This window comes from Monodelphis domestica, chromosome 6 (genome assembly GCF_027887165.1).
Source record: "Monodelphis domestica isolate mMonDom1 chromosome 6, mMonDom1.pri, whole genome shotgun sequence".
In the NCBI taxonomy this organism is placed as follows: domain Eukaryota; kingdom Metazoa; phylum Chordata; class Mammalia; order Didelphimorphia; family Didelphidae; genus Monodelphis; species Monodelphis domestica.
In genome coordinates, this window is record NC_077232.1 from 234099808 (window position 1) to 234122768 (window position 22961).

At 38.8% G+C, this 22961-nt stretch overlaps 1 protein-coding gene across 2 annotated transcripts in view; it reads right to left on the bottom strand.

Annotated features, from left to right (window-relative positions):
• SORBS2 (sorbin and SH3 domain containing 2) overlaps window positions 1–21950 on the bottom strand; it is a 515172-nt gene extending 493222 nt beyond the window's left edge. Inside the window, exon 1 of one of the 2 annotated variants that reach the window (XM_016423097.2) lies at window positions 21381–21950. The gene's annotated coding sequence lies outside the window, so the exon portion shown is untranslated. The remainder of the gene's footprint in view (window positions 1–21380) is intronic. The other variant, XM_056802972.1, reaches the window with a different exon arrangement.
• Window positions 21951–22961: the final 1011 nt, after the last annotated feature.

A 22961-nucleotide genomic window follows, 5' to 3' on the forward strand; every position in this document is an offset into this window, starting at 1 on the left:
TGACTAGAGTTAGATTTTAAATTACTAACAGGATTTGCTTCATGAAGGCATAGCAGCTCAATCTGAGATTGCACTGGAATAAGGAAGTCCTAGATGAGGAAAGTCTCTCTAGCGATGCCCGTTGGTACCTCTGCTACTATTCAAAGTCTTAGGAAGTGGCTTAGATGATGGATGTAACTTGCCTGGGGCACCCCACCAGTTCATGTAAGAGGCAGGGCTGGGATCCAAGAGTTCTCTGGTTCAAAGTCAGCCCTCCATCCACCATGCCCCACATCCTCTCTTATGTAACTTCTCTTTATATGATATAACTTTAGCAATTACTGTAACATCATTGAAGTACTCATTTGCAAAAGTCATCGCCCACATTGGATGTTAAATTTACAGGAGAAAACAGCTCCTCTTTTGGAGGTTGAACATGAAACATTTATTTCTGTGTTCTCAAAAACAAACTCTCACTGCTCTAACCATCGCCCAGCTTTCAGGTCCTCCTCCTCCTTCTCTTCTTCCTCCTCCTCCTTCTCTTGGGTATGGGATGACTTTCCTCTACCACAGAAAAATGACTGTGCCCTCACGATTCCCTTGACTTTGGAAGATCATTCAGTTCTGCATGACAGAAAGAACAAAGAGGGAAGAGGCTGGATTCCACTGGAGAAACCTGTAGCTGGCTCTGAATGTATTGGCATTGGAGAGACTTGGGCGTCATGAACCTAATGAACCCAGCTCTATGTTGTGTGCCCAGGCCAGCTGGTGATTAACTTTGACTTTTCTAAGCATAACCAACCCCAAATGAAGTTGAATGGCAACAGGGTGAGGGTCTGGACCTGTGATTCAATTATTATTCCATGGAACTCCCTGGATGAGGAAGCTTTCTCTACCAGCACTCAAGATGGGAAGAAGGTAAAAGAAATAAAAGTCAGGCTTTCTATCACTGAAGAACTCAGAGCATGGTTGGAGAGGCAGAACCTCTACAGGTACCCATTGAGTTCTAGTCTCTGTACGAGCTGTGTCTCAATTCCAGTGGGTCCCAGGAAGTCCAGGACAGTTTCCAGACTCTCCTCTGAGTGTTAAGATGCGAACAGGAGTCCAACAGGGATCATGTCAGTTCAGTGGATATGGTGCCTGACTGGACGTCAGGAAGATCTGAGTTCAAACCCAGCTTCAGGCACTTACAAGTTATGAGACCCTGAGCAAATTACTTAACCCCAATTTGCCTCAGTTCCTCCTCTATGAAATGGGGTCACAATGGAGAAGGAAATGGCAAGACTCTCCAGTACTTTTGCCAAGAAAACCTAATAGGCAAGTTTGGGGCATCATGAAGAGATGGAAATGACTGAATTAAATGACAACAGCAATGGGATACTAGGAGCATATGGAAACTGATAATGATTATGATAGCTAATATTTATATAGTTCTCTAAAGTTTATACAACATCTCACAAATATTTCCCTCAAGCACCCTAATCCCCTCAGGGATAAAAGTGTTATTATCATACCCATTTTATAGAAAATGAAGCTGACAGAGACACAAATAAATTGATGCTACTAATAAATGTCTATAGTTAGATTTGAACTCAAGTCTTGACTCAAGGTCCAGCATTCTGTCTACTGTTCCACCTGGCTTATCTGCATTTATATAGCTTTAAAAAACAAAAACAACCCTTACCATCAGTCTTAGAATCAATATTGTGTATAGGTTCCAAGGCAGAAGAATGGTCTGGGCTAGGTGTTGGGGGTTAAATGATTTGCCCAGGGTCGCACAGCTAAGAAGTGTGGGAAGTTAGATTTGAATGTAGGATTTCCCCTCTTAGGTCTGGCTCTCAATCCACTGAGCTATCTAGATGCTCCCTCTAAATCATTTTAACACTTACATATTATCTCATTTAATCCTCATCACCACCTTTATCCTTGGTGGTAGATATTAGTATCATCCCCATTTTATAGATGAGAAAACTGAGGTTATATGACTTGGACAGGGTCTCACAGCTGATAAGTGGCTGAGGCTCCTCCAAACTCAGGTCTAACTCTCCATCTATTGTGCCACCTAGCTGTCTGAATTCCTTGCTTCTGGTCAGTGGCATTATGGTTTTTCCCTCTTCTCTGACCAAGTGTTTTTCCACAGGTCTATGTCTGGATCAGATAAAACCAAATAGTTGCCAGAAAGTTTTATGTAGTGAATAAATTTCATTTTCCATGTGAATAAATCTAAGGGATCTGAGAACAGACAACAATGCTCATGTATCTTTACTTTTTGTTAGGAGGAATTTTGCAGATGTTCATGAATCTAACACACGAGCAGGTGTTGTTCTGACACAAGGTCTTATCACAGTGTCTGGTACATAGTGGGTGCTTAATAAATGCTTTTGGATTGATTAAAAATACCTCTTCATGACATTCCCTGTACAGATACAATAAGCAAAGTCAGCAGATAAATGTTCCATGTCCCTCTCCCAGTCTCCAGAGTGAAAAGGAGAATGTAGAAGTGATTTGGGATCGAAGACAGTTCAAGTTCAACTTATCATCCATTGTTAATCCATCAAAAAGCATTTATTAAGTATTCATTTTGTTACTGTATCTTATTACTTATTATTTTGCTATTCAGATAATTATATATAAGTAAAATATCAATACATTGACTAAGCACTTTCTAAACTAAAATTTATATCTATCCATCCATCAGTCAAAAAGCATTTAAAATTGGCTGTCAGGCCCAGTGTTGGGCACCAGAGATAGAAAGATGAAAATAAAGCTCTGTACTCAGGAAGCTCACATTCTGTCAGGGGAGAGCACGTAGAAGATAAGCAAAACTTGCACCAAATAAATGCAAGACAACTTTGGGGGAAAGGGCACTAGGAGCTGGGGGTGGGGATCATGACAAGCTTCACGTAAAAAGAAGGTGACTTTTGAGCAGCCTTGAAGGACTCAAGATTCCAAGAGGTCTAAGAGATGAGGAGGGAGAGATTTCTGGCATGGAGGACAAATCACTCTAAAGGCAGGAAAAAGAGAGATAGACTTTCTCATGTCAGGAATGGCAAGAAGGCCAGTGAAAAGGAGGGTAATCTAGAATAAGGTTGGAAAGGTAGAGTAGGGACAGAGCATAAAACACCTTAAATGACAACAAGCTTGGGGTTCAGCTGGTTTCAGTCCTGTCTGACTCTTGGTGGCCCCATTTGGGGTTTTCTTGACAAAGATACTGGAGTGATTTGCCGTTTTCTTCTCTAGCTCATTTTACAGATGAATAAATTTAGGCAAAGATGGTGAAGTGACTTTCCCAGAGTCACACAGCTAGTAAGTGTCTGAAGCCAGATTTGAACTTAGATCTTCCCAACTCAAGGTCCAGCACTCCACCCACTGCTCCACCCAATTGCTATATTATATGTTAATATAAGTAACATATTTCCCATGTTTTCCATGCCTCTATCATGTGTTAATATAAATACCATATTTTTTTATGAAAAAAGAATTAATTTTCAAAAGAATCTAGTGAGAAGAGTACATTGCTTTACATATATGTAAAACCAACCAACCAACCAAAAAAATATATATTTGTAAGTCTAATGACTGGTTTACTAGTAAGGAACTCAATTCTCCTGTCTGCTTCTGCATTCAGTTTGTCACAAGATGGAGAAAATGGGCTTCACAGAGCTATGCAGTTAGAAAAGAGACGTGCATTTCCTAGGCAGACAACATCTAAGTATTATGAAAATACTTTTGACCTCATGGACTCTGTGAAAGGACTTTTGGGACCCCCAAGGGCCAGAGGACCACACTGAAAACTCTTGTAAGAGTCTATAAGAAGAGAACTGCCTTATTCAATTTTCAAAAATCAGTTTTGATGGTTCCGAAAACCCTTTACTACATGCCAAGCACCATGCTGGGCTCTGCCGAAGGTACAAAGTTTAAATATGGTTCTGCACTTGGTAGCCTAGAGCTAAAAACTTTGTTTGGCTAGAAGAGAAACACAAATAAATACAATGCACAAAGTTATGTGATAAATGCATTAGAGAGAACAGAATGCTATGGGAAGCCCGAGGATATGAGTTAATAGGATCATAGATTTAGAGCGGAAACTTTAGAGCATTAGACTAAATGATATTAGATGTCATTTCTTCTAGACCCAGAGGTTAAGTGACTTGCTTATATATTGTGCATATAATTATCCAGAATCTTATTATTGGAGGAAAAGGGCTGTTTGTTTTTGTCTTTTTTCCTCCAGGGCCAACCACCATGGCTGCCATAGAGTAAGCACTTAATAAGTTTTTGGTAGTTGATTGATTATTCAAGATCACACTGGTAGTAAGTGGCTGAGCTAGGATTTGAACCTGATTCTCTGGATTCTGGAGCAACAAGGTAGCACAATCAGAAAGACTCATTTTCCTGAGTTCAAATCTAACCACAGACACTTATTAACTGTGTGACCCTGAGCAAGTAATTTATTCCTGGTTGCCTCAGTTTCCTCCTCTGTAAAATGATCTGGAGAAGGAAATGGCAAACTACTCTAGTATCTTTGCCAAGAAAATCTCAAATAGGGTCACAGGCATGACTAAACATCAATTCCAGACCCCAATTAAAGCATCTACATCATACTTCTGGTGCAGTTACTACTAAGGGCTTCTACAGAAAAAGGCCTTTCTAAAATTAGTCCTTCAGTCCTTCAAGGGTTTCTGCTTTCATGAGAATGGGTACCTATCTCTCCATTGCCTTCAGAGCAGGAATTCTGTGAAATACACTGCCTGTACCTATTGTGTCCCTGTTGAATAAGAACATTTTTCATGCTCCATTAAAAGTGAAGTATGGTTCCTATTAAGGTCCTTCTCTGATTCCACCCTATGATGGAGAGGTGACCTTCTTTGGGTTTTGGAAGGCTGTGCCACCAAAGCAAAGTTTCGGTTGGGTCCTCTTAACCCTGAAAGTCTTTAAGATGGGCTCAGCAGGAATGAACTAAGTCAAGTGCAAAAAGGATCCTCACCCCAATATTGGCCATTGGACAACTTTTATCAACCAAAGCAATATGCAAACCACTGACTAAGGCAAGGGAGAATTTTAAAGTGTGGCTGTGGATGGAGGACCCAGTCTAATGAATCCCAGCTATTTAAAATATCAGAAAAAGTGTGAATTGATAAAACAACATTTCACTAGCCAGAAAACTATAGAGTTTTCTAATGTACATTAGTATATGGAGACTTAGGATACAGCTTGGTGAATCTAGAATACTGAAAAGCTCTCTCTAAAGCCCAGCACCTCCACTCACTACATATATGATTGAGTAACTGACGTGGATTCTTTGAACCTCAATTTCCTCATCTGTTAAATGAATGAGTTGGCCTAAATGACCACAAAGCCCCCTTCCAGCTCCAATTCTATGTTTCTATAATTGTTAGGGAAGAGATGAGGTCAAAGGAAGTACAAAAACTGTAGGACAAACATGGAAAGACCTACATGAAATTATGAAGAGAGAAACAAGTAGAATCAAGAGATCATTATATACAATAAGAATATTGCTTAAAGAATGGCTTATGTATGACCAACTTCAGAGAACGAACTGATAAAAAGAAGTAAAAGAGTTTTATATATACAAATATCTTTTTTGTCAAATGATGTCTTCTCTAACAGAGAAGGTAGGGAGGGAGTTAACTGAGTATTTTAATTCAACAAATATTTTTTTAAAAGAAGAAGCTATAGGACCAGCATAGCATGATAAGATTCTTTGAAATGCTTGACAACAAGCAATGGATCACCTGAGGTAATACTTAGTAATTAATACTATGATTTACCTTAGGAAGTTGTTGTAAGACCCAAATAAGATAATATATGTGAAGTGGTTCACTAACCTTAACATGCTAGGTAAGTACTAGCTATTGTTAACGTCATAGGATATGCTAAGCAAACAGGGATGGCAAGGTGGAGAGAGAGCACTGGATTTGGAGTCAAGAAGATCTTGGTGGAAATCCTACCTCTAGCTTTAAATACTTGTGTGACCTTGAGCAAATAACTTAACCTCACTCAGCCCCTATTTATCTGTAAAATGGGGATAAGAATACAGGGTTGTTGTGAGGCTCAAATTAGATAATATAAAAAGTGTTCTATATAAAGCATTATATAAGTGTGTGCTATTTTTTATTATTATAAGCTATTAGTAAATGCATGCAATATGTGGAAGTAAGTTCCTACATTTGCTTTCATCTATGTCTTGTTCAGGAGTTGTCAGGGAGAACTGATATGGCACAGAATAAGAGCTGGTCATAGCCAGAAGGGATGGAGAGGACATACTGTCCATTCATTTTACAGAGAAGGAAAGAACTTGGTGAAATCAAGCAGTCATCAAAGGGTGTGACCTTAACAGAAATGTATAAGCAAATGGAAATTGGCAAATCTATAAGAAGGTAAGATTCTATAGGTTTCAAAATATATAGTTGCTATATTTTTAGAGATACAGGAAAAAACAAGAAAAGGGGCCATGAATGCAGAGTTAATCACTGAGGCATGCCTATATAATCTAATGCAGGAAATAGATCAGCATGAATCATGCTCAACAGACTGCTCCTATAAATAAAATTTGCATAATCCCTGTGTCAGAATAGCAAGTTGTCAAGAAATAACTCCTAACAGAAAATGAAGAATCATGGACATTTGTGTGGATTCATCCAACCTGAAAGTCAGAATTTTTCTAGAGCTTGTTCATGGAACAGCACATATAATACTCTTCAGGTAGGTAGAGGAAAACTAAAAAGAAAAGAATTATGATTTGTAAATTCTGTTGGTGAATTTAACCAGGGCTTTTAAAAGTGCCAGACTAAATTTATATGCAAGAAATTGTGCATCAGATTGGCTAAGAGACAGTGTGGTATAATGGGGTAAGAAATAGACCTTCAGTCAGGAGACCTGGTTGAATACTTGACCTGCTTCTTACTTACCTACAATGCTGGGAAGACCTCTTTTAAAAATTTTATTTAATTGATTAATTAAGAAAATTTTCCCATGGTTACTTGATTCATGTTCTTTCCCTCCTGTCCTCCCATCCCCATCCCGTAGCCAAACTCAATTCCATTGGGTTATACATGTGTCATTGATCAAGATGGGGAGACCTCCTTTTATAAGATGTGCTTTTCCTTTTGTTACTTACATTGGAGAGCAGTCTTATTGTCATTAACCATTAGATTTCTGATCTCTGAAAGACAGGGTGTTAAAGCAATTCATTAACTGGGTTAATTAAGTTAATGGGGCTTTTGACTAATTAGATTTTAATATTAAATTGAGTCATATGCCTCAATCCCCTAATTGGTTAAAGAGTTTCAAAGATGTGAGGATCTCTATCTTCTTTATATTGTTGGTAAAGTGGGGGTGGAGACAGGAAATGATGCTAGAAGGCAAACTATAACACCCCACATAAATAACCTTAGAAACACCCCTCAAAAACATCTGAGTCTTTTTCTGCTACATTTAAAGACACATAGGCAGGCTTTGTCAAATGCTACACTTGACATCTCCTCCCAGCTCGATGATTTTATGAAAAATAACAGTAGCAATCAACTTTTAAATTACTTTGCCTGATCATACTGTCACCCCTATGGGGTGGTTAGTTTTATTCTCACCTTTCCCTGGAGAAAACAGGTACAAAGAGGTGATGATTTCCTTCTCCCAAGCTAGATAGGGAATGTTGCCCTGAGTGGTATTTAAACTGAACTCTTTCCAGACTATTTGCTAAGCAAGACAAATTTCCATATTAAAACACAGGCTAAACACAACACAAATATTATGAGTGGTTTGTAGTGAGTCAATCTCATGTTTAGTAAATGAGTGTATTGGAGAATGGTGAAGTATGAAGTAAAAGACTCACAGAAGGAAAGGGAAATGGAACAAAAAGGGTAAGTTCTCACTCAGACTGGGAACAGACATTTTAAGCAGATAAGATTAAAACCAATAAACTGGGGCAAAAAGAGAGGATAGAAAAAAATATGGACAGAGCTTCTTTGAGGACCAGAACAGGGCTCACTGGATGTAACAATACACAGACACACACGAGTAGGGTGCTATAGCCATAAAGCTTTTATAAGTTTCCTTGTTTGAAAATGCATGAGGATTATGGAACCATTTGTCCAGAAGACAGAGCTGGAAACGCAGATGAGTATTTGTGGCCAGAAGTATAAAAGAAGGTAAAACATATTCCTTTTGTTTTATAAATAAATCTTTTTTTTTTTTTTTGCAAAAAATGTGGACAAAGCTTATTACAAGAGTGATGCAGGCTATTTCCATGAAATTATGGACTGGTTCCTTCTCCAGTATCTTCAGTGAAGATATTTCCCCAGTAGAATATAAGCTTCTTGAGAGCATATTTGTGTTTTCATCTCCAGTGCCGGGTATATAGTAGGCACTTAATAAATACTTTTTGAGTTGTTGAATTAAGTAAAATTAGTGCAAAATATAAGAGGGCTGAGCCAATATTTTTTAAACACAGACCCTTTTTGGATTGACATTTAAAAAGAGCCCCATATGCTCAGAGGAGATTCAAATCTTGTTTAATAGCTCCCTTAGATCCATTTATTTAGGGAACAAAATAAATGTAGTTCAAATAACAAAATTATAAAAATCTGGGCTGTTGGAGCACATATTAAGTCAGAGCATATTGACTCAAGAAATCACCCATCATCAAAAAATAACTGTGGTGTTATATGGGAACACTCGCCCTAGAGCAGCTTCCAAACAGAACAGTCCCTGGCTAGGTTAGGACCATGCTGCTATTTCTTCCAGTTATTTGGGACTGCCAAGACTCAGATGAAAGAAGAATTTGTTCTTTCAAGACCCCTTGGCTTTGGGGCTTTCCTGCTTTTATTCCTCCCCTTTCATAATGCATTCTACTAGAGCACATTCAGGAATGTACTTATAGTTGTATATGCTCACATACATTTTCCTGAGTTTTATATGATTTTATTGATATAGAGAATGCCCAGGGAAGAAACGTCACCCTATGCAGGCTTAGAGAGTTTTTTGAGGCACTGAGAAGTGAAGAGATTGTTCCAGGGATACACAGCTAAAATGTGTCAGAGTTGGGACTTGAACCCAGGTCCTCCAGGGTCCAAAAGTCAGTTCTCTATAGACTACACCAAGTTGCTATTACACTCCCACACACACATAAACTCCACTCCCATATGTATTTTGGGGGGTGTATGTAGCCTTTAAAGGGGTGAAGACATGTATGTGAGTATACAACACATGCACATATATGTGTATATATGTACACATATATACATATGGACTTGTTTTTATACAAACACACAAGTTAGCACTGCAGTACATAGAGTGCTGGGAGTCGGATAAGGAAGACTCTTCTTCAGTGCAAATCCAGCATTAGACACTAACTATATGACCCTGGACAAGTCACTTAACCCCTTTTGCCTCAGTTTTCTCATCTGTAAAATGGTCTGGAGAAGATAATAGCAAACCACTCTAGTATCTTTGCAAAGTCTTCTGGAGTTTTCTTGGCAAAGAGTCAGACATGACTGAAAATGAACACCATGTATGTCTATATATAAGTATATCCATACATAATGATTTTATTGATGCTTTTGTTTCTCTCATACTCATTTCTAAATATATCTTTCTCACTCTTTACTCAGAAAATGCTCCCTTGTAATAAAGATTTTTTAAAAAATGGAAAAAAGGCAGCTCAAAAAATCCTAACCACAATATTGACCATCACATCTGACTGTAAATGGATAAATGGAAAGGCATTTATTAAGTACAGTCTAGATGCCAGAGATTCTGTGCTAAAAGCTGGGAATACAAATAAAAGCAAGCATGACAATCCCTGCCCTCACCCACTGTTGTAGAGACTCTTGGAACACCAGAAGGGAACACTTCTAGGTAAGAGGATAGGGAGAGCTTTATGGAGGGGGCACACAAATACCAAGACACAGAGATGTGAAGGAAGATCTAGTCCCCTATGGAGACTAGTTTGAAAATCCATGGAGCCACGAGAAGGCAGGACAAGAACAGCCTTTTAGAGTAGTTTGTTTAGATCAAAGAGTTCATAAAGAGGAGTAAGGATGTAGAGTTAAATAATGCTTGCAAATGTTGATGAAATCCAGATGATGGTGGGCCTTGAATGTCAGAATAAAGGACTTGCATTTTATCTTTTAATCTTACAGTTGTCAAAGTGTGGTCTGAAGACCCCTAGTGTTCTTGAGAAGAAAGGGTTTTGAATTGCCTTTTTTTCCTAATTCTTTTTAAATCTTTGTTACAAGGAGGGTTTTCTGGGTAAGAGGGTGGGAAAGATAGATTTTGGGTATCCTGTAGGTCAAGATGATTTTCATAATAATACTAATATGTTATTTGCCTACTAATCATTCTTCTACATATCCACATAGCCCAAAGGCCAGCTTCCAACTATATATTCATGTAGTCCGAATGCCAAATGGACATTTTCCTAAAAGATTATTTTATGAAGCACTTTCATGAAGCAAGGGCTTATATAGAGGTCAAAAGATGTGCAAAGTCTCTTTCACACTTTCGAAGTCTCACTGAAGAACTTTAGTATTGATTGTGAGACATGGGAGATGCTGGTCCAGGACCACCATCATCGTGTTACTCCATCAAAGAAGGTGTTGTGTTCCATAGACAGAGCAGAATCTCAGTAGTACAAGGTCAGCAGGAAACACACAAGTCTAGATTCACATCCATCCCAGATGAACTAATGGATAGTTTGTGCCTAATTTGGGTTAGAACCTTCTGGGCTTGTTTTGGACCAATCAACCACAGACCAACACACCTTTCACTGACCCCAACATTGTAATGTCATCATTTCTCTTTGAGTATGAAAGAAGAATCACAACATATCTGTGTGAGGCCAGTTTTCTTCAGACATGTCAACTAAAACAATGTATCACGAGAGACTGAATACAGAAGCAGACATGAAAATTCAGTTGTCTTGTATTAATCCAGACACTAAAAAGATTGACAATACAATGCTCCTCTTCTCACTATTTTCTTGTTCCAGAAAATAGTTATTTTCTCAGAAAAATGTTACATATGTTAACATGTGCAAATTATTGTTATTTAAGTAAATTAAGAAATACATATTTAAAAATAATTTCTCAGTTTTAATTTTGAATACAGTATCAGTTGATAGTACTCTCATAACAAAGGCTCAATAATTTCAAAGAGTCTTGACACCCAAAAGTTTGTGAATCTCTGCCCTAGCTGGCCAGGAGTCATTGACTATATTTGAGTGAGGAAGTAAGATGATCAATACTCTGACTGACCAGTGTGATAGTGCTTTGTCAGGTGAATCCCATCCTTGAGACTTTAATAATCAATTCACTTGGGAACAATCTCTAATAATTCCTCCCTGTCTTCTGTGTAACTTGGATTTCTCTCAGAGTTGGGCTAGTCAGACAATGTAACTTTACTAGATGACTAAGAAAAACTGATTAAAGACTCATCCAGAGTTTCTGATATAATATAAGAATAACAATAATAATGTTGCTCAGTTGTGTCTGACTCTTTGGAGCCCCATTTGGGATTTTCTTGGTTAAGATACCAGAGTTGTTTGCCATTTCCTTCTCCAGCTCATTTTTCAGATGAGGAAGCTGAGGCAAACAGGTAAGCGACTTGTGGAAGGTCACACAGCTAAAAAAGTGTCTGAGATTAGATTTAAATTCGAGAAGATAATTCTTCCTGCCTCCAACACTCTAGACAGCTGTCCCAGCAATAATAATAACAATAGACATAATTTGTATAATGCTTTAAGGTTTATAAAACACTTTACAATATTTTCTTACTTGATTCTCGGGTCGGTCAACAAGCATTTTTAAAACACCAATGATGTGGTCTGCCATTGTGTTAGACTTTGGATATACAGATAAAATAACAACTTTATGACTGGCATTGTTGACTCCTTTTGAGTCTACAGATTACTACCAAAACTACATGAAAGGACTATGGGTCCTGGGCTCTTTTTAAATTAAAAAAAAAGTTACATTAAAGTTCCTAGTGATCTCCTTCCCCCTCTACCCAACCCACAATAGAGAAGGCATCTTTTGACAACAACAACAACAACAAAAAGAAACAAGAAAGACATCATCTATGTATTACTTTTTTCAGTTCTTTCTCTGGAGGTGGATGTAAACAAGTTATTCTTCAAAAAGAATGTTCCCTTGGTTCTGCTCATTTCTCTCTTCGTAACTAAAAAGATATTTTACAGATCCAAAGTTATGACCAAACTCCAGAACTGCCTCAAAAACACCAGAACTCTGGACCACTAGAAGTTTCCTCTCCCCATTTATATGCCTCATATATTTACATTTTGTCACATGTATTTGTCTCAAATTCCCTATCACCTTATAATGACTTGGGAAAAGAAAGAAAGAAAACTTGCTATGGATGGCAATATGGCAACTCAGCACTTCAGAGACAGATGTGCAAAGATTACACAGGGATAGTTAGGCGTGACATATTTTAGACCACGGATTAGGAAGAAATGCCTCCAAACCAAGAAATCCAGGATGAGGGAAAAATTCATGCTGCAAATCACTTGAATTATGGAAATGGCCTTGGAACATTGCTCTCTATGATTACACCTTCACCATCTGGATTTTCTTCTTTAACAGAACATATGCCCATTATCTTTCTGAACAATTTGAGTGGGAAAAATAATAGTTGATAATAAAACAATTAACATGTGCACCTGGGTTCAAAGTGGAGGTTAGGTTAGTACCAAAAGGTGCCATGTTATGCTAATGTGAAGAGGGAAGGGCAATGTGTGTTCAGGTCACCTGACTGAATTTCTTGTCAATTGATCATCCCACCAAAATGCATTCTTTGATTCTATAAACATTTACTAATTACATTTTTGAGACAGAGAAATGATAAAACTATTGCCTTTGCTCGTTAACCAAATAATGAAAAGCAGTTTGAAAATTAGAGACTCAACCCAAGTAATAATAGCTTTGGACTAATAGCTCAAAGACCAAGATTCTAGTACTCTTTCTGTCCCTGACTGGAGAGCGATCCAAACCTGGATGAATCATCTAAATTTCAAGTCTCAGGTTTCATACCTGTAAAATGGGGACAACAAATTTCATTACTAGTCTCACAGAGTTGTTGTGTTCAATGAAGTAATAATGGAGGTAGCTGAACCTGAAAATAATTAAGTTTTATATAATGATGTTAAGAGTCAGTGGGGCAGAGTTGATGGTTCTCGACTTGGAATGAGAAATACTAGGGATCTAACTGTAGGTAGATTGTTTAGCTTTAGGGAGGCTCAATTGCTTTGTCTCTAAAATGGGAATAATTATTTTTATACCACCTATCTTTATGGGGCTTTTGTTAGAAAAGGCTATTAAAAGGTACAGTGGAAAGAATTCCGGATTCAGACTCAGCAGATCAAACTGAATTCCTGTTCTATTATTTACTAATGGCCCCAAATCAGTCCCTTTGGCTTTCTAAGCCTTAGTCCTCATCAGTAAAATGAAGCTACTGGACAAAATGACCACCAGGGTCCTTTCTTAATCTAAATCTATTATCCTATAATATGTTACTAATATACCTACAGAACAGTGAGTTACATTTTAAATAAGTACAATTGTAACTATTGACTCTGGTTTCTTTCAAAAAGGCTTTTTTCTCTCTCTCTAGATTTAGGGTCAATGGGTTTGATCTCATTTTCATAGCTCCCTTAAGGATTATAATTTAGAAAATGTACATTGACACAGACTCCTCTGCTGGGCTTTTTGATTGCCCAATGAATAAAATATAAATGTATTTGGATAAAAGGAAGCTGATGGAAATTGCTAAACACAGTTGAAGCCTTGTCAAATGAGGCTATACATATCTTCTCTTAATATACTCTTGTAAGGAATAAAAAGATATATTTGTTTTAGACTTTGAAGGGAAAAGAATTTTTCTGTAGCTATCTTTACATTGCCTGTCTCGGCAAACTTATGCCTCACAAGTTCAGGTGGTAACTTCAAAAGATTCAGTAATTAAATCACATTTCTTGAATTTTTTTCCAGGTAGAATCCCAGCAGAATAGGTTCATTGTCAAGCCATGCGCTTTCATTACATTTGAAACAAAACAAAAAATTCCATTTTCACATGCTTACCCTGTTCTATCATTTGTCTTGCCCATCTTCTTCACTCAACTCATGGAGAAAATCTGACAACTGAAAAGGTAGCGCTAGTCATGAATGCAGTAAATTATAGACCTTGGAATCTGGAAGACCTGAGTTCAAATCTTGTTTTTGATACTTCCTAGCTGTGTGACCCTGGGCAAGCCACTTCTCCTCTGTCTGCTTCCATTTCTTTAGCTGTAAAATGGGGATCATAATAACATCTACTACCCAGGACTTTTGTGAGGATAATAAGATAACATTTGTATAGTATTTTGCAAACCATAAAGAAATTATGCAAATACTGGTTATTATTATTGTTATGCAGGATTTCAGAAATACTTATTCTTTGAAGATTGGAACATAGGTAAACAAAACTTTGTCTGTATATCTTAGCTCTTTGACCTGGCATGGGAAGTACCATGCTATGCTATTTCTCCATTCAGAAGACAGACCAGCTTGCATCAGAGCAAAGTAGACTTGCTTTTGGGGGTAGAAGGGTCTGGGTGTATTGCAAAGTAGACTTGCTTTTGGGGGTAGAAGGGTCTGGATGTATTGCAAAGTAGACTTGCTTTTGGGGGTAGAAGGGTCTGGGTGTATTGCAAAGTAGACTTGCTTTTGGGGGTAGAAGGGTCTGGATGTATTGCAAAGTAGACTTGCTTTTGGGGGTAGAAGGGTCTGGGTGTATTGCATGGGGACATCCTGCATTTATAGGAACAATAATGATTTCCTTGGTGTCATTAGTACATGATAAGTACTTTCACTGGAACACAGGTCAGAAACCAGGGTTCCTGAGAATATTTTTTCTCCTGCCCTAGAGGTGGCAACCACTTGGATGCTAAACAAGTTCCCACAGACTATCCACATGGCCCAAAATGGTAGTCTATGCCCAAGATTCAAGAATCCCAACTTCTATATAGAGGCAAGGAGCATTTAGATTCCTTAGGTGGAATGATTCCAAAATCTAGCCTTCCTAAGGCAGATAAGGGAGATTTCTTGTGTAGCACCAACCTTGGAAGAGTGCCTCCTGGATATCTGTAAATTTGAGTTCTCAATTTTGGAAATATAAGCATTAGAACTTCAAGGGTTCTTAATCTGGAGTCCTTGAACTTCTTAAAATTTATTTTTTCTAACTGTTTTTCAGCATAATTGCTATCCTTCATAATTGTATGTATTTTATTTTATGTATTAAAATATTATTCTGGGTAGGAGGGGCAGGCTATAGTCTACACCAGACTGCAAAGGGGATCCATTATATGAAACAGGTTAAGAACCTCTGTTCTAGAGAAATATGTATATCTGCCTTTCTATCTATAAATAGAGGGATGTCATATAATCCCTGAATCATGATCAGCCATGAAGGAAAAATGGAGTGCCTATATTTAAATTCAGCTAAAGAACTAAGATCTGAGCTAGGGCAGGGAAAGAGAAAAGAGCTTGCCCTGCCCCAATATTACTTGAGTCATTTGGACTGGGCATTAAGTATTGCTGTTTAATAGCTTCAAAAAGTTGTGCTTCCCCCTTTCAGGAAAGCTCAAGTTCTTGGAGGGTTTCTGTGGAGTCAAAGAGAAGGTCATTAGAATGGTGTATTCCTATGAGAGCTCTGTGGGTTCTGTTCAGTATCTGTTTAGAGGGTGCTTGGGAATCGTTTGGATGTGAGGCATTTTTCTTTGGGATAAGACACTGTCCTACCTCATGAGTACTTATTATACTGAGTGCTTGTAGAGGACCTTATTATCCACATGTGGAGAAATAGAAACAAGTCATACCTCAGCCTTATTTTGGAAACTTCTTTACAACCTTGCAAGGTGAAGAGGCAATGAGCTGAAGCAGACATTGATCCCTTTGGTCAACCCCTAAGTATGAATTCATGTCTGTGTAAGCTCAGAGACTTGGGGGAGAAGGAAGGTTCAGCCATGGGTACACACAGATAGATTTTGTAAAAAGTCAAGTTTCGTGGCTTAGAATGAAGACTCCCAGCCTTTAATTTTTTTTTTTAGTCCTTACCTTCCTTCTTAGAGTCAATATTGTGTATTGGTTCCAAGGCAGAAGAGCAGCGAGGGTGAGGAAATAAAGGTTAAGTGACTTGTCCAGGGTCACATAGCTAGGGTTGAGTCCAGATTTGAACCCAAGACCTACTGTCTTTAGGGCTGGCTCTCAATCCACCAAGTCACCTAGCTACCCCCTCTCAAGACCTTTCTTAAGTGAACAGTAGCACATCATTTTCAAACCTTCCCTAGGAAATATAAAATAGGTAGTGCCATATTTAAAGCACTGGGCATATAGTCAGGAAGATGTGAGCTCAACTCTGGCCTCACACTCACTATTTATTCAAGCCTGGGCAAGTCATTTGATTTTTGTTTTCCTCAGTTTCCTTAACTATAATATGGGAATATTACTAACACCTATCTCATAGGGTTCTTCTTAGAATCAAATCAGATAATATTAGTAAAACATTTAGCAATGTCTGATATATAGGAGGTGCTTAAATGTGTGTGAAAGAGAGAGTGAAGGAGAGGGAAAGAAAGAGGGAGAAAGGGAGAGGGTGAGAGAGAGAGAGCATGAATAGGCAGATTTTGGCTAAGATATAAATCTAATAATTTTAAGTGATAAAGTACTCTCCTATATTGCATACACCTTGAATTCTCATTTAGTCCCAAATAAAATGTTAATTCTTTGAAAAGCAAGAACTGTTTTCTAATTTGTCTATATTTCCCTATGTTTAAAACAGTGCTCATGCACATAGAAGGTGCTTAATAAATAACTAATTATAATAGCTAACATTTATATAGTGCTGGCATTGTGCTAAATGCTATACAATCATTATCTCATTTGATCCTCACAACAACCCTGGGAGGAAGGTTCTATTATTATTCCTATTTTAGAAATGAGGAAACTGAGGCAGACACAGGTTAAAGTGACTTCCCCAGGGTCACACCTATCTGAGCCTGTATTTAAACTCAGGTGTTCCTAATTCCAGGCTTGCTTCACTGCCCAGATCACTGCTGATTGAACTGCATTGGATTATACTGGATCTTAGTACTAGATCTTAGGTCAAGGGCCCTTGCTGGGGGTTCTGGTTCTGGTTCTCCCACTGAATTAGTTGCATCACTCCTGGGAGTGTCTCTTAACCTTTCTAAGCTTGAGTTTCTCCAGCTATAAAATGTGGATGATAATGTTTACACTCCTCAATCAGTCCAGCCCAAGATCTCAAGAATCAGAAACATAGTCATTCGCCCATGTCCAAACTATGGCATGTCAATAGCACAAAAAGAGCCAGCAGAACACTCGAGGAGAGTTCTGTTTCCGCATGCCTGCTACCCTGGGATTTCAATCAAGGTTTGGCTCTGGGAAATGGAGCTGCACCTACAACCAAAGACCAACAGAGAGTTTTTAGCTGTACTCTAGAACAATTCAGGGTGCCTGCCAAGGGAGTGAGTGGCTGCAAATACCTGTCAGTTGTGGAAGACAAAGAACCAGGAGTCTCCTCCCCCCCAAAAAGAAAGAAAATTCACCATCTTAGATGAGCAGACCCCATTTACATCAATAATGAGTATGTATGATAAAGAGAGAGGCCAACTAGGTGGCACAGTGAATAGAGGGCCAGGCCTGGAGTCAGAAAGATCCTTCTTCCTGAGTTTAAATCTAGCTTCAGACACTTACTAGCTTGTGTGAACCTGGGCAAGTCATTTAATGCAGTTTATCTGAGTTTTCTCATCTGTCAAATAAGTTGGAGAAGGAAATGGCAAATCACTCCACTAACTTTGGGAAGAAAACATCAAATGGGATCACAAAGAGTCTGACACTACAGAAAAATGATTCAACTCCAAAACAAAGATAAGGATAAACACAGGGATTGGCAAAATTCCTTTTAGTGTCTTCAATTTAACACAAATGTATTAAGACCTTATTGTGCCAGGCAGTGAGGGTGCCAGAGAAAAGGAAAACAGTTCCTGCCCTCATGGAGCTTACATTCTACTGGGGGACACATCTACCCATGCAAATAAACAAAAAATCCATTGTACCTGAGGAAAGAATATTCCGGGTCCTTCTTCTAAGGCAAGATGACAGAGGCATCTAGTGGTTGAGCCAGACATATTTTTCAGGAGAGCAAATTTGTTAGCCCAGGGAAAAATGCCAAGCACCTGGGCCTGTTTGGATCAGATTCCTCTGTTCTATTACTCAAGTATCCTTTATATTTTATTTTCAATTTAACCAGAACAAGAAAATGAAAAGCCTAAACTTTGTCTCTTGACAACCAAAAGGATACCTCTATGGGCCCCAGGAAAGAGTAGTGGCAGTAGTAAAAAGATACAAGAGATGGTACCAAAAATAAACCATTTTGCCCAGGCATGAACATATAGAAGAGTTTATCACTGTCCAGTGTTCAGATATTATATAGTCCATATTCTTCAAAGAGTTTGCTAGGTAAAATATAAATATAGGAATGAATACCCAAAGTTCCCCCTGCCCATATGGAATCACAGAATTGGAAGAGATTTTCAAAGATAATCTCATTAAGTCTAAAGTCTAAGTCTAAAACTCACATGGTCCATAAAAATTACCCCTCTCAGTTCCCTATGATTGACAAAGAACAGTAACCATCTGCCTATAGTTTGTCTTCTCAGAGATATGCCAGATAATCAAAGCCAGATTTTGGAGGGGAAAGATACACTCTATTTCTCAATAGAGCTTTTCTGGGTTTCCAGAGGTCCATGAGCCAAGAACTGCATTTGGTGGGTCCCCACCCCTGACTTTCCTCCCTCACTTCTCTATGTTATTTCCTACTCTTGGTGGTGTCCCTGCTCCTCTGTCCTCAGTCATTCAGTCCCTTCTTTTTTTTTTATCACTTTCCTTTCAAAGCCCACATTCAGATTTTTCAGTCATGTTGAAGTCTAAATGAATGAAACTGGCTTCAAGTGTTACTTTCTCCAAGGGCTTTTGGGTGATGGTTTCTGACCTGTACCACCAGCAAGGCAGAGGGAAACTGAATGAAATCATGCAGGGAGCAACAGCTGAGCCTGAGCTTCTCAGATCATCATTAACCTATTCTGTTATGGTATCCTTTGTTTAGGGAGCTCTGGGCAGCTTGCCAGCACGGATAGGAGCCCACAAGACACACATGGAGAGATGCATATGAGGCACACCCTCCTGGCTGATTAACAGTTTACATTTTTATAGAAAAAATAAATTCTTAATCTAAGTGGTTTAGGATAATTTGTAATATCAAACAATTCAGGAGAGAGAAATAACTTTGTAAAGTATGGGTTCTTTCCAGTATCCTTAAGCTACATCCCATAGACAGCCAATCACTTAGGCTGAAACTTAAAATATTTAACTCATTCCAGACAAATGAGAATTGATTCTGTTTCTAGAAAAGGGAATGTCACAGATTCCATATGATTCTATATGCCTCATTCCTCATTGTCAGGGTACCCATCCTTCAATCTAATCTTGTTGTCTCATATCAAATTGGTCTGTTTCTTCTTGTTCTGGTTTCCTTCCTCATAGTTACACTTCACAGACTTCAAAATCACCCATATTATGTTATCCCTTCAGTCTCTTCCTTGCCAGAATAAGTATTTCCAGTTGCTTTATTCTTTTATTACATCCCCTTAAAAAAGTCAGGAAATTCCTCCCAAAGGTCCAATTGCTTTTTTTATTTTGAAAGTTTTAAATCTATCAGTTCAAAAGCTTTTGAATGGAAATAGTTTCACATAAAACCTCCCACAAAAGATTTTCATTTACATTTTTGTCCACTCATCAGTCTTATGACCCAAACCTTAGTTCTTTGAAAACAATTTATAACCTGTAATATTTGAGCTAATATGTGGTGTATTGCAGGGTAATTTTTCTGTATGTATAGGTAGTAGGCTTTTGAAATATCTATATTATATGGTCTGCAGAAACAGGCAAACTTAAGGGTGGCTATAAGTGATTATGCCCTGGAGACAAATTGTGTTCATCTTTGTGTAACATTATTAATAAATTATAACAAAAAGCAGGCAAGGCAATTGAGCCAGTGTAATCAATATTTTAATATCCCTCTTTCCTCTAGAAAGAGTTATCTTGTATGAACCTATAACAAAAATCTAAAGACCTTTAATATGGTATTGATCAGATTGAGTTTTAACAATAAACTACTGATACTCAATTTGCTTATTATTTCTTTCAGAGAAGGCTAATTAGTCAGAGCAACTAGATCTCTGTCTTCTATTTCTGCTGATGGTAGTAGTGGGGTGTAGGAGAAGAAGACACACATGTTAACTTTCTGGGGACCAGCATTCAAAATCTGATGATATTTCTTTTTCAAACAGCCCACTGGTAACTAATTTAGAAATGCAATTTCATATGGTCCACTACTTTTGCCTAGAAAAGGTGTAAAGCTTTCTCATCTGATGCAGAGAAGAAATAATTGATTTAATTGGAATGCATGCTCTCTGATGAAAGTTGTTGTTTTAGACAGCTCTCCTAACAGCTCAGGCAGATCAGAGACAAAAGAAAACACAGTAGACAAGAAATCCAACCCAAAGCCCGATAAACCCATCTCATTCTACTGGGTCTTTCTTTATTTTCTGCACTGTTAAATTATTCTTTCAATCACCCAGGCAAAGAATACAAGTGATTCTCATTTACTGATGACTTTGGGGCTCATTATAGGCAGTAGTTTGTGCTGAATACTCTGCCCTTCCCCCATTGAGGCATTTCTGTTCTCAAGCTTGACCATAAGGTGTGAATCGTGTCTTCCCATAAAACTTCTGCCTTAATGGTCCTTCTCGTGCTCACCCTGGCACAATTAGCAGACTCAGCCACTTACCAGCAATTTGGTCCTCTCTCCCCCTCTAAGATTCTGGCGCTCCCATCTGCTGCATGCGGCAGCACTAAGAATATGTATTCTCTTTATTTGACCATTTCCTTCCCAACCTCTTTCCCTTTTGCAAGTGGGACAAACAGCCCAGCCTTCACCTACCCCCTCCACCAGCCCCAGCTAGGTTCCGAACAATAGCGATGTTCACAAAGGAACCTTGGCGATCAAGGCTTTCAGAGCTGTACCCGCTCAGCTCACCAAACCCGTTCCCTTCCTTTGGACTTATTAACATCTCCCTGGGAAGTTAACCATTTCTAAGCTGGCATTCAGGCGTGGAACAGAAACAAAGCATTGCTAGAAAGCACACCATCCATCCGGAGGCGTCCTCCTGCTGGGGAGGGGAAGGAGGGAGGGGCAGCAAACCCCAGCTTTCTGGCATTCTTAAAGATGAGGGGAGCAGAGCAAGGTACCTTTGAATGAGAACATTCCAGCACAGGGATGCTGCGGTCCTGGTCCTCCTGTAGGATGCTTTCCGGCTGGGGAGGAGAGAGCGTAGGTTTGCACACGGGGGATCCCTTATCAGTTCTTCCTACGCTCTCTGATCTGCATGGGCGCCCGCTGGGAGCGCTGGCAAAGCATTGGCAACATGTATGTTGTATTCATGCGCAATCAAGTAGTCATCGATCCGCTCGGCACCGTACTATTTGTCTCCGAGCATCAGCACCCCGGAGCCCTCCTCCGCTGATTGGCTGCTTTGTTCAGCTTGTCTTAACCTTGGGCCGTGGTCAACAGCCTTTCCCCGGGGATGCTGGCCGCGGGTTGTTGGTGGAGGAGTGGGGGGCAGCTTGGCTTGAGATGGTTTAAATAAAAAAAAAGAGGAAATGAGCTTTTATAGGGGGCAATCTAAAATTTAGTGTTCCATAATCCTGGACTGGAAGACCTACCTAATAATGGATAACCTGGCATTTGTGGACCCGTGTTTACACACTGAAAATACTATGAGCTTAGCATTGCTCTGAAGTGGTCAGCTGGCTTCTCCCTGCCCTAACCAGTCTGTATAATCAACTTTAAATCAAAGCAGATGGGAATGACAGAGTACATTAAGAGGGTTAATAAGAAAGCCTGGAAGATGCAGTTAAATAAGGCTACCTAATCCATCTTAGGAAAGTATTAGAAATCACATCACTTAAACCATATAGGGTTCTAATATTTATCAGTGATTTTACATGGCTAAACTAATGAAAACATTAAGATGAACCAGTGTTATATTAGACTCTCTGGTAGATTGTAACACCCTGGGACTGGGTCTTCAGGAGCAAAATGAAATACAGAATTGAATCCATCTCCTCCAAAACTGGAGTGCCCTCCCTCCATTCAGACATTTACCTTGAATTTGTTTTGTATATACTTATTTGTGTACAGGTTGTCTTCCTCATAGAAAGTTAGCTTCTGCAGGGTACTTTTTTACTTTTATTTTTGAATCCCCAGTGCCTGGCCCAAATGCTTGTGGATTGATATTTAGAAGGAAGAAGAAAGAGAATCAGATGAAAATAGATCTTTCACTTGAAGGAGCCACATAATAATAGAGGCCGGGAGAGAGTGCTGGGCTTGGAGTTTTAAATCTTGCCTATGATATTTACTAGCTAGAAGACCATCTTTTAATGTTTATGCTTCATGGGAAGATCTTCCTAGGGACTATGATTTTAAATGTGCTGGCTTTGTGGGGCATTTAGGTACAGTAGATAGAGTGCCAGGCCTGGAGATGGGGGTCCTGGGTTCAATTTTGGCCTCAGACATTTCCTAGCTGTGTGACCTTGGGCAAGTCACTTAGCCCCTATTGCCTAGCTCTTACAACTCTTCTGCCTTATAGTAATGCACAGTATTGATTCTAAGAGGGAAGGGAAGGATTAAAAAAAAAATTTAATGTGATATTATCTGTGATTTATTATGTTTTTATTTATTTTATTAAATGTTTCCCAATTAACTAGGTCTATACCCCAAAAAGACAAAATTGAGGAGTTGTACATCAATTGAGGAATGACTGAACAAGG